At 50.2% G+C, this 15798-nt stretch overlaps 1 pseudogene across 1 annotated transcript in view; it reads right to left on the bottom strand.

Moving 5' to 3' along the window:
• The window catches only part of LOC147096314 (zinc-binding protein A33-like), a 39614-nt pseudogene extending 24149 nt beyond the window's left edge, over window positions 1–15465 (bottom strand). Inside the window, exons 1-5 of the transcript XR_015074596.1 lie at window positions 14914–15465; window positions 14728–14823; window positions 14369–14635; window positions 13221–13264; window positions 13008–13123 (exon numbers count right to left, since the gene is read on the bottom strand). The product of XR_015074596.1 is annotated as a zinc-binding protein A33-like (transcript). The remainder of the gene's footprint in view (window positions 1–13007; window positions 13124–13220; window positions 13265–14368; window positions 14636–14727; window positions 14824–14913) is intronic.
• Window positions 15466–15798: the final 333 nt, after the last annotated feature.

The raw sequence follows: 15798 nt of genomic DNA, 5'->3' as shown, positions 1-15798 counted from the left end.
GGGTCACCAGGTTCTTCCACCTCATCAAGGCCCGCAACCTGCCTTACTCCATCGAGGAGGTCAGGACCATGACCAAGAACTGCCAAGTCTGCGCTGAGTGCAAACCGCACTTTTATACACCAGACAGAGCCCACCTGATAAAAGCCACTCGCCCTTTCGAACGCCTGAGCGTCGATTTCAAAGGGCCTCTCCCCTCCTCCGACCGCAATGTGTACTTCCTCAACATCATTGACGAGTACTCCCGGTTCCCGTTCGCTATCCCCCGCCCGGACATGACCAGTGCCACGGTCATTAAATCTCTGAACAGCCTCTTCACCCTGTTCGGTTTCCCCAGCTATATCCATAGCGACCGGGGCTCATCGTTTATGAGCGACGAACTCCGCCAGTACCTGCTCGCTAGGGGTATAGCCACAAGCAGGACCACCAGTTACAACCCCCGGGGGAACGGACAGGTGGAAAGAGAGAATGCAACAGTTTGGAAGGCCGCCCTACTAGCCTTAAAGTCTAGGGGCCTCCCGACCTCCCGCTGGCAGGAGGTGCTCCCCGATGCACTCCACTCGATTCGGTCACTGCTCTGCACTGCCACCAATGCCACCCCTCACGAGAAAATGTTTGTCTTCCCAAGGAAGTCCACATCGGGGACATCGTTACCGCCATGGCTGACGTCCCCAGGGCCGGTACTACTGAGAAGACACGTGAGGACCAATAAAATGGACCCCCTGGTCGAGAGGGTCGACCTCCTCCACGCCAACCCCCAGTACGCTTACATTGCATACCCGGACGGGCGGGAGGACACAGTCTCCATACGAGACCTCGCACCCTCGGGGACCGCTGTAACCCACTACCCATTACCACCCCCCCCACGACACCCTCGGGGACCGCTGTAACCCACTACCCATTACCACCCCCCCCCCACGACCCGATATCCAAACCCAGCAGCCGGCTCGCCTTGGACCGTCACCCACAAGGACTACACTCCAGGGCTCCAGCCTACACGGGACGCGACGCCTGAAGCTCCACCACCCCTGCCGTCGCCACGTCGATCACAGCGGCAGACAAGACCTCCGGAGAGACTCCAATACACGAACTTTTAAATACGCTTCACCCCGCCGGACTCATTTTTAAACAAGGGGTGAATGTGGTAAACCACTGTTATACCTGTCTGTATGTGTATGTGTATTCCACTAGGTACAGGTCTGGACATGCCTCGGCTGACTCCTCCCACTATTCCAGGTATATAAGTGACTACCTCCCAGTCCCTTAGTATTCTGGACGGGTCGACCACTCGAGACAAGACCTTCACTCTTTAGTTAATGAAAGCCTGGTTGTTACTCGCTTAACCTCAGTCTTTTGAGTAATTGATGGCGCATCAATTCCACAACGTATTGTTCCAAGAAACCATCCCGTATACACTCGAAGAACTCTTCCTCAAGTCTACCTTTGCCAGTTTGCTTTGCCCAATCAGTATGAAGATTAAAATCTCCAATAATTATTGCCATACCTTTCTTACAAGCCTCTATTATTTCTTCATTTATACTGTGTCCTACAGAGTGGATACTGTGTCGGGGCCTGTGGACTTCTCCCACCAGAGACTTCTTACACTTATTGGCCTAGAAATTCAGTCGCGCCACTTTTGGGGCGCTAAAGTCGGGCGGCCGCTAAAGTTAGCGCCCGCCGGAAAGTGTAGGCCACTTCGCCGAAATTCAGTAGATTTGGCCAAGGAGTTTGGGCGAGCGCTGAAACTGGCGTTGCACTCCTATCTTTAGGCGCTAAGCCGGCGGTGCGGACTGATACCGCCGAGGCTGGGCGCAGCGCAGGTGCGGTCATGTTTTGATTGACAGCAGACACCCTGACGCCGGCCAGCTCTTAAAGGGGGAAGGGTCGACTTGGTCTGCTGCCACGCCCTGGATAGTGGAGCCCTGCAGCTAGGCCTCAACACTGCTGGTGGACCCAAATAGCGCCTGAAGCCATGCAGAAGGCCCATGAACGAGCGCAGCTCTTCTCAGAGCCTGCTTTGTGGGTGCTGCTTAGGGGTTTGGAAAAGAGAAGAGAGATCTTGTGCCCGGACAGTGGCAAGAAGGCTCCCAGGAGGCAGTTCAGGAGAGCCTGGAGGGAAATCGCCCAGAGGGTCTCAGCCACCAGCGATGTCCCCAGGACTGGTGACCAATGCCGCAAGAAGTACAACGACCTCACTCGGTTGGTCAAGGTGAGTAGCCTTTCCAGTGTCCTCCTCATCCTTGCATGTGCACCTCACATTATGGGCAAAGGGACCTCAAAGGCCTAATGGCCATCCCTCCTCCCGCAGCTATGGCACTGGCATGATCATCAATAGCACTTTCTGCATTTTACACACTGGCCAAGCTATTCGACCATGGGAGGCAGTGCACACAACAACAGGGCACCACACTGGCCAAGCTATTCCACCATGGGAGGCAGTGCACACAACAACAGGGCACCACACTGTAATTAGAGGCCGTCCTTTCTCTTGCAGGCCAAGCTGGCCCAGAATATGAAGAGCCGGAATGTCACCGGGGGAGGCCGTGCCCAGTTCCAGGAGCTCAGTGAGCTGGAGGAGCGCGTGGCTCGACTCATGCGTGGCCGGGTGGTTGGCCCCGTTGCTATTGGTGATGCGGACCCTGTGCTGGGCCCCAATGGTAAGGACATGACCGTTTGGACCTCTCTCGTTCCCCTTGCGCTTCAGATCTACATCCTTTGCCACTGTCTGACCAATGCGCATAATGCCACCACTCATGCCTCCCTCGCTGACGCCCTGTCCTCACTCTAAAGCTACTCTTGTGCCTTCCTGCTTTCAGCTGGTGAGGAGGAGGTCCATGAAGCTGAGAGTGCCAGTCCCTCGGAAGAGGAGGACGACGAGGACCAAGAGGAAGGCGGCACATCGGGGGAACCCTCATCCGCGCCAGGGGATGGCAATGGAGGGGAGACGTCTTGCCTGGAGGAGAGCCAGGGGGAAGTGTTGCAGGGGGGTGTAGCTCCTGGGCCCAGTGGCGTCCAGGCACGCGGGAAGGGTCGGGCAGCACGGCTGCCTTCTCCCCAGAGGGGGGAAGTGTTGCAGGGGAGGGCAGTTGCTGGGCCCAGTGGCGTCCAGGCACGCGGGAAGGGTCGGGCAGCATAGCTGCCTTCTCCCCAGAGGGGGGAAGTGTTGCAGGGGAGGGCAGTTGCTGCGCCCAGTGGCGTCCAGGCACGCGGGAAGGGTCGGGCAGCTCGGCGGCCTTCTCCCCAGAGGGAGAGTCCGCCCTCCAGTCCGGAGACGGTCCTCGCCCAGGAGGTGCGCCTCCTTGATGAAATGTCCGCGGCCTCGGAGCGGCGCCACAACGAGTTCATGGGGGTTGTGGGACAGATGCCTTAGGCCATTGAGTCCCTGGCTCATAGTGTGGCCGCTTTCGGGGACTCACAGGCCAGGGGTGTTGACCAACTCGCGGCAGCACAGGCCAGGGGTGTCGACCAACTCGCGGCAGCACAGGACGCGAGTCGCGAGTTCATGAGTGGTGCCGTGCAGACACTGGCTGATCTGATGCGGGCACAGACCAGGGCAGTTCGGGCACTCACTTCTGCCACACTCACGGTGTCACGGAAGCATCGCCAGGGCACCCGCCGCCCTGCTGCAGCACAGCGGTCTGGCCTCCACCAGATTGCTGCGCTTGCTGCAGTGCCAGCCCGGCCGAGTGCCAGTGTCTCTGGCGACCAGCGAGCGCCTGGCATCAGCCAGCTTGCCCCCATTGCTGCAGCCGCCACTGCCACTCCCCCAGCCAAGGTGCGACGAGCTGATGCAGAGACTGATGCTGCCCAGCCACAGCTGCAGCAGTCAGCAGCCGGCCCCTCCAGGGCCGGACCTCGTCTAGGCCGACCCCCAAGGGCATCTGCCGTCACGCAGTGTGCCCCTCAGGAGCCTTCCCCCAGCCTTGCCACACCCACAGGGCCCAGGTTGAGGCGGAGCAACAGGTCGGGCAGGGGCCGGAGAAGCCTGCACAAGGACTCGCCCTCTTGGCACACCAAGTAGAGTGTGTTGCCAACTGTTTTTTTTATATGGGGGTGTTTGTGTTCTGGGGGGGGGGGCTTATTTTGGGAAGGCCGAAGATGAAGGCAAATGTTTTGACAAGTTTTGTTATTCCTCCCCAGGTTGTGGGAGTGAGATATGTTTTTGACTGTTTTTTGGGGGTCTTGTCTGTTTCTCTGTTTCATGTGGGAAGGGCCCTGAGTTTGTTAAATAAAGCTTTTTATTTATTCAGCTTGTCCAGGTGTCATGTTTCAAGTGGTTGTTGCGTTAACCGGCTGAGGGCTTGCGGAGCGGCTGCATTCAGGTGCGTTCATTGCCACAAGCCATTCCCTGACAGGGGGCCTAGAAGTGCCGTTCAATAAGCCGCCGGCGGACGGCCCTTGGACCTTGTGGCTCCCCCCTGGGCTGGTACTCCTCCTCCTCCTCCTCATGGTCCTCCTGCTCGTCCTCCTGAGGTGGTGGTCCAACGTGAGGTGGCAGTGCCTGAGTCCTGCGGATAGCCAGGTTGTGCAGCATGCAGCAAATGACGACGAACTGGGAGACTCTATCCGGCGAATACTGTAGAGATCCGCCGGAACGATCCAGGCAGCGGAACCGTTGCTTGAGGACGCCAATCATTTGCTCTATGATGTTCCTTGTGGCTTGATGGCTTTCGTTGTATGCCTCCTCAGCAGGGGTCCTGGGCGCGCGGAGCGGGGTCATGAGCCATGTACACAAAGGGTAGCTCTTGTCCCCAATAAGCCATCCCCTTGGTGGAGGCTGTGCCTCGAACATGTCAGCCACAGTAGTCTGGCGCAGGATAAATGCATCGTGGCTGCTTCCTGGAAAGCGGGCATTGACAGCTAGGATGCGCTGCTTGTGGTCACACACCAGCTGTACATTGAGGGAATGGTAGCCCTTCCGGTTGCGGTAATCCTCGGCATTGTCGATGGGTGCCCGCATAGCCACATGCGTGCAGTCAATGGCGCCCTGCACCATGGGGAAGTCGGCGATCCTGGCAAATCCGACTGCACGCTGCTCCTGCCTCTCTAGGGTCATGGGGAAGGAGATGAATTGGTGTCTCCTTGTGAAAAGGGCATCGGTGACCTGCCGGATGCAGCGATGCACGGCGAACTGGGAGATGTTCGCTATGTCCCCAGCAGCGGCTTGGAAGGAGCCGCTTGCATAAAAGTTCAGAGCCACCGTGACCTTCACTTCCACCGACAGAGAGGTCCTGCACATCAGCTGTGGACACAGATCTCTGTGAAGCAGCTGGCAGATCTCTGCAACCACCTCCCTTCTGAAGCGCAGCCTCTTAACACAATGCGCGGCAGTCATGGTGAGATAGGACACCTGCTGCCGGTATTCCCTGAGTGGGTAAGGCCTACGTTGCCGACGCCTGATGGCCCCTCTGCGTCTAGGCATGGCTGCCCCTCTCACACAGCGTCTGCGAGCCCTTCGCACATAATGCTGGAACTGAGGGTTGGAACCCCATGCAGCCCCCATAATAAACTTGCAAACAGTGAAATCACAAGAGTCAAATTTCCAAGCTCTGGCCAGAAGCCAAAAATACCTCTCCTATGTTGTCCCAAATCAGTAAGGTCTGTTCCTTGGTCTCTGTACAGAAATCCAAAGCACTGAAGTCATTGCAGCAAAATGGCTGGCCTTTATAGTTCAGTGTAAGTGCCCTTTAATTAGCGCTCCCCGAGGCCCGCAGGGCCTCTGCTGCGTTCCACTTCACAGTTCTTAACAGCGCCACGCCCACATTGGGCGGGCGCCACTGAATTTCCGGTTTGGGGCGCACAAACAGCGTTGCACGACGAAATGACGTCAGAAGCTGCGCGCGCAGCTGAGTGGGCGCAAACACTTTGCGCCGGCGCTAAATGTCAACTGAAGTTGGGCGTAGGCGCAGATCGGCCTGCGCCCGGGCGCTAAGTGCCTAGCGCTGGAAATCTACCCCTCTTATGGCGTTAACGGCTGGCGAACGCAACTGAATTTCTAGGCCATTATTTCTTATCTCCACCCAAACTGATTCTACATCTTGATCTTCTAATCAATATCATTTCTCATTACTGCACTGATCTTATCCCTTATTAACAGAGCTACACCACCTCCTTTTCCTTTCTGCCTATCCTTACGAAATGGCAAATACCCCTGAATATTCAGTTCCCAGCCTTGGACACCTTGCAACCACGTCTCTGTAATGGCTATCAGATCATACCCATTTATTTCTATTTGAGCTGCCAACTCATTTATCTTGTTACGAATGCTGCGTGCGTTCAGATATAGAGCGTTTAATTTTGTCTTTTTACCATTTTTCCCTACTTTGACCCCACTTTCTGATGCACTCTTATGTGTATACGCTCTGTCCCGTCCTGTCACACTCTGGTTATCATTACCCCTATCGCTACCCTGCACTTTCGCCTTCTCATTTTTCTTTTTAAAGACTTTTTAAATTTCTGCTCAGCGTATGCACCCCACCAGCCTCCCCCCCCCCACCCCCCACACACTATTTAGTTTAAAGCCATATCTACAGCCTAGTTATTTGATTCGCCAGGACACTGGCCCCAGCCTGGTTCAAATTAAGTCTGTCCCGACGGAACAGCTCCCTCTTATCCCAGTACTGGTGCCAGTGTCCCAAGAATAGAAACCCATTTCTCCCACACCAATGTTCGAGCCACTCGTTCATCTCGCCGATCCAATTTGCACGTGGCTCAGGTAGTAATCCAGAGATTATTACCTTTGTGCTTCTGCTTTTTAATTTGGCCCCTAGTTGCTCATACTCTCTCAGCAGAACCTCTTTCTTTGTCCTACCTATGTCATTGGTACCTACATGGGCCACGACAATTGGATCTGTCCCCTCCCACTCTAAGTTCCTCTCTAGCCCACAGGAGACATCCTGGGCCCTTGCAGCGGGCAGGCAACAAAGCCTTCGGGACTCACGCTCTTGTCTGCAGAGAGCAGTGTCTATCCCCCTAACTATACTGTCCCCTACCACTACCACATTTCTTTTTGCTCCCCCCACTTGAATGGCTACTTGTACCACAGTGCTGTGGTCAGTTTGCTCATCCTCACTGCAGTCCCTGCTCTCACCCACACAGAGAGTAAAACCTCATAACTATTGGACAAGAACAAGGGCTGAGTCTCATCCACCACTAACTCCTGGTTCCCCATACCTGCCTCGCTCATAGTCACACCCAACTGTCACTGACCACGGACCAAATTTGAATGAATTAATCTAAGGGGTGTGACTGCCTCCTGGAACACTGCGTCCAGGTAACTCGCCCCCTCCCTGATGAAGTAGTCCATTTGGCCTTTCGAGTCTGCTGCACCATTCAATAAGATCATGGCTGATTAGCTCCCTCATCTCCACTTTCCTGCACTATCCCCATATCCCTTGATTCTACTAATATTGAAAAATCTATCGATCTCTGTCTTGAATATACTCAACGACTGAGCCTCCACAGCCCTCTGGGGTAGAGAATTCCAAAGATTCACCACCCTCTGAGTGAGGAAATTTCTCTTCATCTCAGTCTGAAATGGCCGACTCCTTATTCTGAGACTGTGACCCTTGGTTCTAGACTCCCATCCAGGGGAATCCTCCTCCCTGCATCTACCCTGTCAAGCCCTGTAACAATTTTGGATGTTTCAATGAGATCACTTCTCAATCTTCTGAACTCTAGAGAATATAGGTCTAGTCTACTCAATCTCTCCTCATAGGACAATCCCCCCATCCCAGGAACCAGACTGGTGAACCTTCGTTGCACTCCCTCTATGGCAAGTATATCCTTCCTTAGGTAAGGAGAACTAAACTGTACACAATACTCCAGGTGTGGTCTCACCAGGGCCCTATATAATTGCAGTAAGACATCTTTATTCTTATACTGAGATCCTCTTGTAATAAAGGCCAACATACCATTTGCTTTCCTAATTGCTTGCTGTACTTGCATGTTAACTTTCAGTGATTCGTGTACAAGGACACCCAGGTCCCAATGAACACCAATATTTCACAATCAATCACCATTTATAAAATACTCTGCTTTGCTATTTTCCCACCAAAGTGAATAACTTCACATTTGTCCACATTATATTTCATTTGCCATGTTGCTGCCCACTCACTTAGCTTGTCTATATCCACTTAAAGCCTCCTTGCATCCTCCTCACAACTTACATTCTCACCCAGCTCTGTATCATCAGCAAACCTGGATATATTGCATTTGGTCCTCTCATCCAAATCATTGATGTAGATTGTGAACAGCTGAGGCCCAAGCACTGATCCTTTCGGTACCTGACTAGTTACAGATTGCCAACCCGAAAATGATCCGTTTATTCCTACTCACTGTTTTCTGTCAATCCATGTTAGTATATGAGCCCCAATTCCATAAGCCATAATTTAGGTTAATAACCTCTTGTGTGGCACCTTATCGAATGCCTTCTGAAAATCCAAATACAACACATTCACCAGTTCCCCCTTTCCTATTCTGCTAGTTACAACATTAAAAAACTATAACAGATTTGTCAAACACGATTTCCCTTTAATAAATCCATATTCAGTCTGCCCAACCCTATTATTATTTTCTAACTGCCCTGTTACCACGTCGTTAGTAATAGATTCCAGCATTTTTCCGACTACTGACGTCAGGCTAACTGGTCTGTAATTCCCCGTTTTCTCTCTCCCACCTCTTAAATAGTGGGGAAACATTACCTACTTTCCAATCGTGGGAGCCATTCCAGAAAATGTGATCTGTCTATACCAGTAATCTCACGGTCACTCTATGATCTGTCTATACCAGTAATCTCACAGTCTCACGTGGAGCCGGCAACAGTGAGGAGGAGGCCGCGGTGAGGAGGAGGACGGAGCGGCTGAGGGACATCGTATTGACTCTGAACGCGGCGCTGTATGTATAGCTGACGCATCCCTACGGGGAACAAGCATTCCATTGTACTTGTACTTGTACTGGTTATATATGGCAAATAAAGCTGAACTGAACTGAACTGAAAGCTGAACTGAACTGTCTGTACCAGTAATCTCACGGTCACTGTATGATCTGTCTGTACCAGTAATCTCACGGTCACTGTATGATCTGTCTGTACCAGTAATCTCACGGTCACTGTATGATCTGTCTGTACCAGTAATCTCACGGTCACTGTATGATCTGTCTGTACCAGTAATCTCACGGTCACTGTATGATCTGTCTGTACCAGTAATCTCATGGTCACTGTATGATCTGTCTGTACCAGTAATGTCACGGTCACTGTATGATCTGTCTGTACCAGTAATCTCATGGTCACTGTATGATCTGTCTGTACCAGTAATCTCACGGTCACTGTATGATCTGTCTGTACCAGTAATCTCACGGTCACTGTATGATCTGTCTGTACCAGTAATCTCACGGTCACTGTATGATCTGTCTGTACCAGTAATGTCACGGTCACTGTATGATCTGTCTGTACCAGTAATGTCACGGTCACTGTATGATCTGTCTGTACCAGTAATCTCATGGTCACTGTATGATCTGTCTGTACCAGTAATCTCACGGTCACTGTATGATCTGTCTGTACCAGTAATCTCACGGTCACTGTATGATCTGTCTGTACCAGTAATCTCATGGTCACTGTATGATCTGTCTGTACCAGTAATCTCACGGTCACTGTATGATCTGTCTGTACCAGTAATCTCATGGTCACTGTATGATCTGTCTGTACCAGTAATCTTACGGTCAATGTATGATCTGTCTGTACCAGTAATCTCACGGTCACTGTATGATCTGTCTGTACCAGTAATCTCATGGTCACTGTATGATCTGTCTGTACCAGTAATCTCATGGTCACTGTATGATCTGCCTGTACCAGTAATCTCACGGTCACTGTATGATCTGTTTGTACCAGTAATCTCACGGTCACTGTATGATCTGTCTGTACCAGTAATCTCATGGTCACTGTATGATCTGTCTGTACCAGCAATCTCACGGTCACTGTATGATCTGCCTGTACCAGTAATCTCACGGTCACTGTATGATCGGTCTGTACCAGTAATCTCACGGTCACTGTATGATCTGTCTGTACCAGCAATCTCACGGTCACTGTATGATCTGTCTGTACCAGTAATTTTAGTCACTGTATGTGGTGGGTGGTTTAATATGATTGAAACGTATTAAACCGACCTTTCATTATTTCCAAGTTTTCAAGCTCGTTTAAAGGTGTCTGGATACAGATTATTCTGTAAGAAGCCAATGTATGTTTAGCGTATTTGGGGACAAACACCTAAGAGGATCAGGAACACATCCCGCAGATGCAGGGAGGAAAAGAGCTGCCACAGGGGAAAAGGTAAGTCAGGGCAGTGAATAAATAATTCAAGTGAAAAAGTAGAGCTGCGGCCCACAACTCGATCAGGATGAACAGCTTGGAGAGGAACTGAAGCAAAACTGGTACAACTGGGCAGGCCCCAGATTCAGAGACACCCACAAGAGGAAACAGCAAACCGACATCACCCTGAATACAGTCCATCAACAAAATTATATCCACGAATCTCAACAGACTCCAGCACATAATCAGGCAAAACAAAACTGATCGACATAAAAGGATAGGTGGAAGCACCATTTCTACAGGAGGTCCTCCTCACCGCCCTCAGAACACACCAAGTTTGTGAGTGAGTGGGTGGGACCAATGCTGGCCGCCTTCTACTGACCCAAGAGCAGAGGATAGTCACACTAATCAATAGGAACCTTCCCATTACTCTGAGACAGGCATTCCTGGAGAAGGAGGCCGCTCCATCCTAAAGAGTCTCAAATAACAGGAGAACACAAAGTGATGCTTCAGTACTGTAAACTTTTCGGGAAACTGTTCAACCTCCTTCACCTCCAGTCCAGATCCAAGTTCGTCCCATCCTCTGTCATCGAATTACAGTATGCAGATGACGCTTGCGTCTGTGCACATTCTGAGGTCAACACCTTCACTGAAGCGTACGAGAGCATGGGCCTTACACTAAACATCCGTAAAACAAACGTCCTCTACCAACCTGCCCCCGCCACACAATACTGCCCCCCAATTATCAAAATCCACGATGAGGCCTTGGACAACGTGGGCCACTTTCCCTACCTCGGGAGCCTACTGTCAACAAGGGCAGATGTCGATGACGAAGTCCAACACCGCATTCAGTGTGCCAGTGCAGCCTTCGGTCACCTGAGGAAGAGAGTGTTTGAAGACCAGGACCTCAAACCCAGCACTAAGCTCATGGTCTACAGAGCAGTAGTGATACCTGCCCTCCTGTATGTCTCAGAGACATGGACCATGTACAGCAGGCACGTCAAAGCACTGAAGAGGTACCACCAACGCTGCCTCCGCAAGATCCTGCAAATCCATTGGCAGGATAGGCGCACCAACGTCAGTGTTCTCGCTCTGGCCAACATCCCCAGCATCGAAGCTTTGATGGACGGGTCACATTGTCCGCATGCCCAATACGGGACTCCCAAAAAAGCGCTCCACTCAGAACTCTGACATGGCAAGAGAGCCCCAGCTGGGCAGAGGAAACACTCCAAGGACACCCTCAAAGCCTCCTTGAAAAAGTGCAACATCCCCACCGACACCTGGGAATCCCTGGCCCAAGACCGCACAAAGTGGAGGAGAAGCATCAGGGAAGGTGCAGAATACCTCGAGTCTCTTCACCAGGAGCAAGCGGAAGCCAAGCGCAGGCAGCGCAAGGAGCGCACATCAACCCAAGCACCCCACCCACCAGCCCTTTCAACCACCGTCTGCCCCACCTGTGACAGAGTCTGTAGGTCCCGCATTGGAATCATCAGTCACCTGAGAACTAATATTTAATGTGGAAGCGAGTCATCCTCGGTTCCGAGGGAATGCCTAAGAGAGAAGAGATTCTGAATGAGGTGTCCCCACATTCCCCACATCAGCAATCCCCACACTCGCCCCATGTATGGATAGCACAGTAACCATGAGTGAAGACCTAAACTGTGCTCTTCACTCCCAACGGGACAAGCTTCCAGTGGACTCAGGGCACTAGGACAAGCAGCCGGAGCAATTTGGGGGTAAAGTAGTGACCTGGTCCCACACCAACCAATAGGTACCCTACCGGGTTTTACAAGGCCCTAATCGCGGAGCTTACTCTCCCCCTACTGAAACCCCGCACCATGTGCTGGAGACAAGGACACAGACACACTTAACTTAGTCACAATCAGGTTAATACATATGGACAGAAAGGTCATCTCCATTGCTAATCATAGCAAAATAAATCTCTCCTCGATGCAGAGTAGAAAATACTGGCCAATATCATAAACTTGATATCTTTGGCCTGGTCCATCCGAACCTACAGGCTTTATACGGGGCCGCATATGGAGGCAAAACACCAGCGGTTATTCAATGTGATGCACCATTGTCATACCTCTACCCTGATACTCTCCCTGAATGTGTAAGAGACATTTGTCTGGGGCGACTGGACTGATTCCTCAAGACAATTGAGAGAATAAGCCTCAGTGACACTTTCAGGAAGTGGATTGCAATCCAGTGCTTGCTCCCCAGGTCCACAGTGAGCACCAGCTAACTCCAAACCCCTCACCACTCCTCCCTCAACAGGCAGAGAAAGCCTCGCTCCCAGGCTTCCTGTCCAGACCTTGGTCACGGACATGAGTTTGACACACAAGGTGGAGATGGATCAGGAGATGAGTATTGTAGAGGAGGAAAGGTTCAGCTGGGAAGGGCGGTGTTTCCTGTTGCTGAAGTGTGCAAAGTATCGATGGGTTCTGGAGGCTGTGGTTCATCTGAGGGTCCCTGTGTTGGTCATGTTCGGGGAGCTGACATTTTCAGCTGACCAGTTGAAGGCGATGCTTTTTAGAACATGGATTTGGTGCGTGAATAACACTTTAACTCCATTCAGGCCCGCTTTTAACCACGTTCATTTGCAACTACTTAGTACTAAAAGATGCTGTCTATGATATTTTTATGTATAACGAATCAAATTATGAGATATAAATCAGGCCAAAGGAACTTATATGAGTTTTACCGGTGTTAATGGAATCCAGCATTTCACTCCAAACTGCGTATAGTAAATGGCCGTTGAATTTTTCGATAGACAGGGCGGTATCTACTAATGTCAGTGTATTATCGTCATCGCTAATCCTGCAAATATCAAACAATTGGTTATAAATTGACCATAAACACTTTTCTGAGCTATTTTACCAAACTGTGCAGAGTTTCAGTAAAGAGCATGGCCTACCTCCTCTTCTGACGAGTTTCTTCCTGAAATAAATAAAACACAATCTGAGTTGACAGAGACTGAGCGTCTATATCGGGACAGCAGAAATTACACCCAGATTGTTACAAGCTGCTGATAATTCCCAATTCTCACTGCTGCCCACACACAGGTAGAAAGAGGATATTACAAAAAGGATATCGAAGCACAGGAGAATGTATAAAAGAGATTTACAAGAATGATACCAGAACTGCGAGGGTACAACTAACAGGAAAGAGTGAACAGGAAAGATTATTCTCTAGAAAAGGGAAGACTGAGAGGAGACCTGAGCGAGGTCTTTAACATTATGAAAGGATTCGATGGGGCAGATGTAGAGAAGATGTTTCCACTTGTGGGGAGTCTAAAGCGAGGGGTCATAAATATAAGAGAGTCAGTAATGAATCCAAAGGAGAATTGAGGAGAAATCTCTTTACTCAGAGAGTGTTTAGAATGTGGAACTCGCTACCACAAGTTGAGGAGAATAGCACCGATGTATTTAAAAGGGAGCGAGATCAGTACATGAGGGAGAAAGGAACAGAAGGATATATTGATAGGGTGAGATGAAGTAAGGTGGGAGGAGGCTCGTGTGGAGCATAAACACTGACATTGATCTGATGGGCCGAATGGCCGGTCTCTGTGCTGTAAAATTCTGTGTAATTCTATGAGCGGCATATTTGAAAACAGGCCATCAGAAATTACATGAAAAATTATTAAATGCTTCTGATAGAAACAGGATATAGTTGAAAAATCTTATTAGAGTATAGATACTAGAAATCAACATCAGTGTCACTCCCAGACACAGTGCCTCTCACACCCACCCTACCAGACACACCCACACACTCACAACATGGGACTGGAACTGGATTGGAATGTGAGTTTCAGGAGATTATTAAACTTGGGCACCACAGAAATAATTACAGACTAAATATCAAGATCACGGCAACTCATTCCCGGGGAGGTTGCAGGTATTCCCGGGATCCTGTAGATTTTGTGGGAGGTCGATTAGTTCGGTGAAAATAGCAGATCCGCCCAGAAATGGAGAAAACAATCGATCGGTTTAAATCAGTGACGAATTATTGGGAAAATGCTGCATTTATTTCAAAATTCTCGCCCGTCATTTTGTGACTGTGAACTTTCACTGAACTAAACTGAAATATAATCCTCACCTTCAGAAATGTCAGCTCGTCTTTTTGCTCCATCTGTTTCTGCAACTTTGAGAGTTTCTCCTGAATAGAATTTAAATTCTCTTGAATTTCTCGGAGGTTTTCCTCCATTGTTTCTAGAATCTTCCCCTCTTGTTCCCTGAGATCTCTGATTAAACGCTGCTCTTTCTCACTGAGAATCTGGTGTATTTTAGCGAACTCGGATGTGATGCAGGTCTGCAGACTGCTCGACTGTTCCTACCAAATGAAATGTGAAAAATAATACGTTTTCCGCATTAAAACAAAAAAAAAACGAATCAAATTTCGAAAATCAGCACAGGGAGATTTACCCTAATTTCGGAAATCTTCTGTTTCTGCCGTCGCTCCGTGTCCAGAACCGCTGATTTCTTCTTTGTGAGAGAATCTAAGGAAGATTTCAGCTGATCCTGGGATTGGGAGAGAAAATCACAGAATAAAAGTGTTAGACCATGAAAATGTGATAAAATAATCAGGTGATCAAATCTGTTCCCTTTTACCTTGTAGATTCCAACAGCTTCTTTAATGGGCATGAAGCGGTGCTCTCTGTGTTCCCGCGCATCTCTACAAACCAGACAGATCAATTTCTTGTCAGTTTCACAAAACAGCTTCAGTTCTTCCTGATGTTCCTCACAGTGAAGTTTACTTTCCTTCTCTTTCGGATTCAGCTTTAATTTTCGAGCTTTCTCGGCCAGATTCGCTAAGGCCCGACTGGCTCTGAGGTTTCTTTCCGGAAACTCCTCTCTACATTCCGGGCAGGAGTTTGTCTCCTTCTTTTCCCAACACTGTGTGATACAGGAGCGGCAGAAGTTGTGCCCACACTCCAGTGAAATCGGATCGGTGAAGAAATCAAGACAAATGGGACAAATTGTCTCCTCGGTCCAACTCTCGGCCTGCTGTCTGGAAGCCATGTTCACCCTCAGCACTTCCTGATTCAAACCGCTTTCAGTTTCGATGTTTTTCTGCTGCCGAACACCTTCAGTTCGGCGAGTTCAGCCTATCAGAGCACGGAGGGGAATAATTGAACCCTGGCCGGGAGGGTGAAGGTTCCTGGAGTGTGGGCAGTGGGGGGAGGGAGAGAGAGGGAGGGAGGAGGCGGAGATGGGCGGGATCGAGATTCCAGGGCACTTTGCTCCAAACCGAACTCACTGCCGACTACAAACCCTCTGGTGACACACGGTGTGAGATAGAGATCCATAAACTGAATTGTGTTAATGATTGCAGCCGCTCACCCTGAAACACAAAGTGCCACAAATGTCAAGGAGTATTTTAGATGACAGGTACAGAGAAGATCTTTCGAGGGATTGAAGCATTGAGGATCGATTTTATCTGCTAGAAAGAAAGACTTGCATTTATATAGCGCCTTGGAAGGTAGGAAATGTAAC

The sequence above is a fragment of the Somniosus microcephalus genome, unplaced genomic scaffold (genome assembly GCF_052327205.1).
Source record: "Somniosus microcephalus isolate GS21.2 unplaced genomic scaffold, FLI_Smic_1.0 unresolved_chr1, whole genome shotgun sequence".
In the NCBI taxonomy this organism is placed as follows: Eukaryota; Metazoa; Chordata; class Chondrichthyes; order Squaliformes; family Somniosidae; genus Somniosus; species Somniosus microcephalus.
Note: the sequence above shows the minus strand (reverse complement) of the source record. Positions and strands in the feature narration are given on the sequence as shown.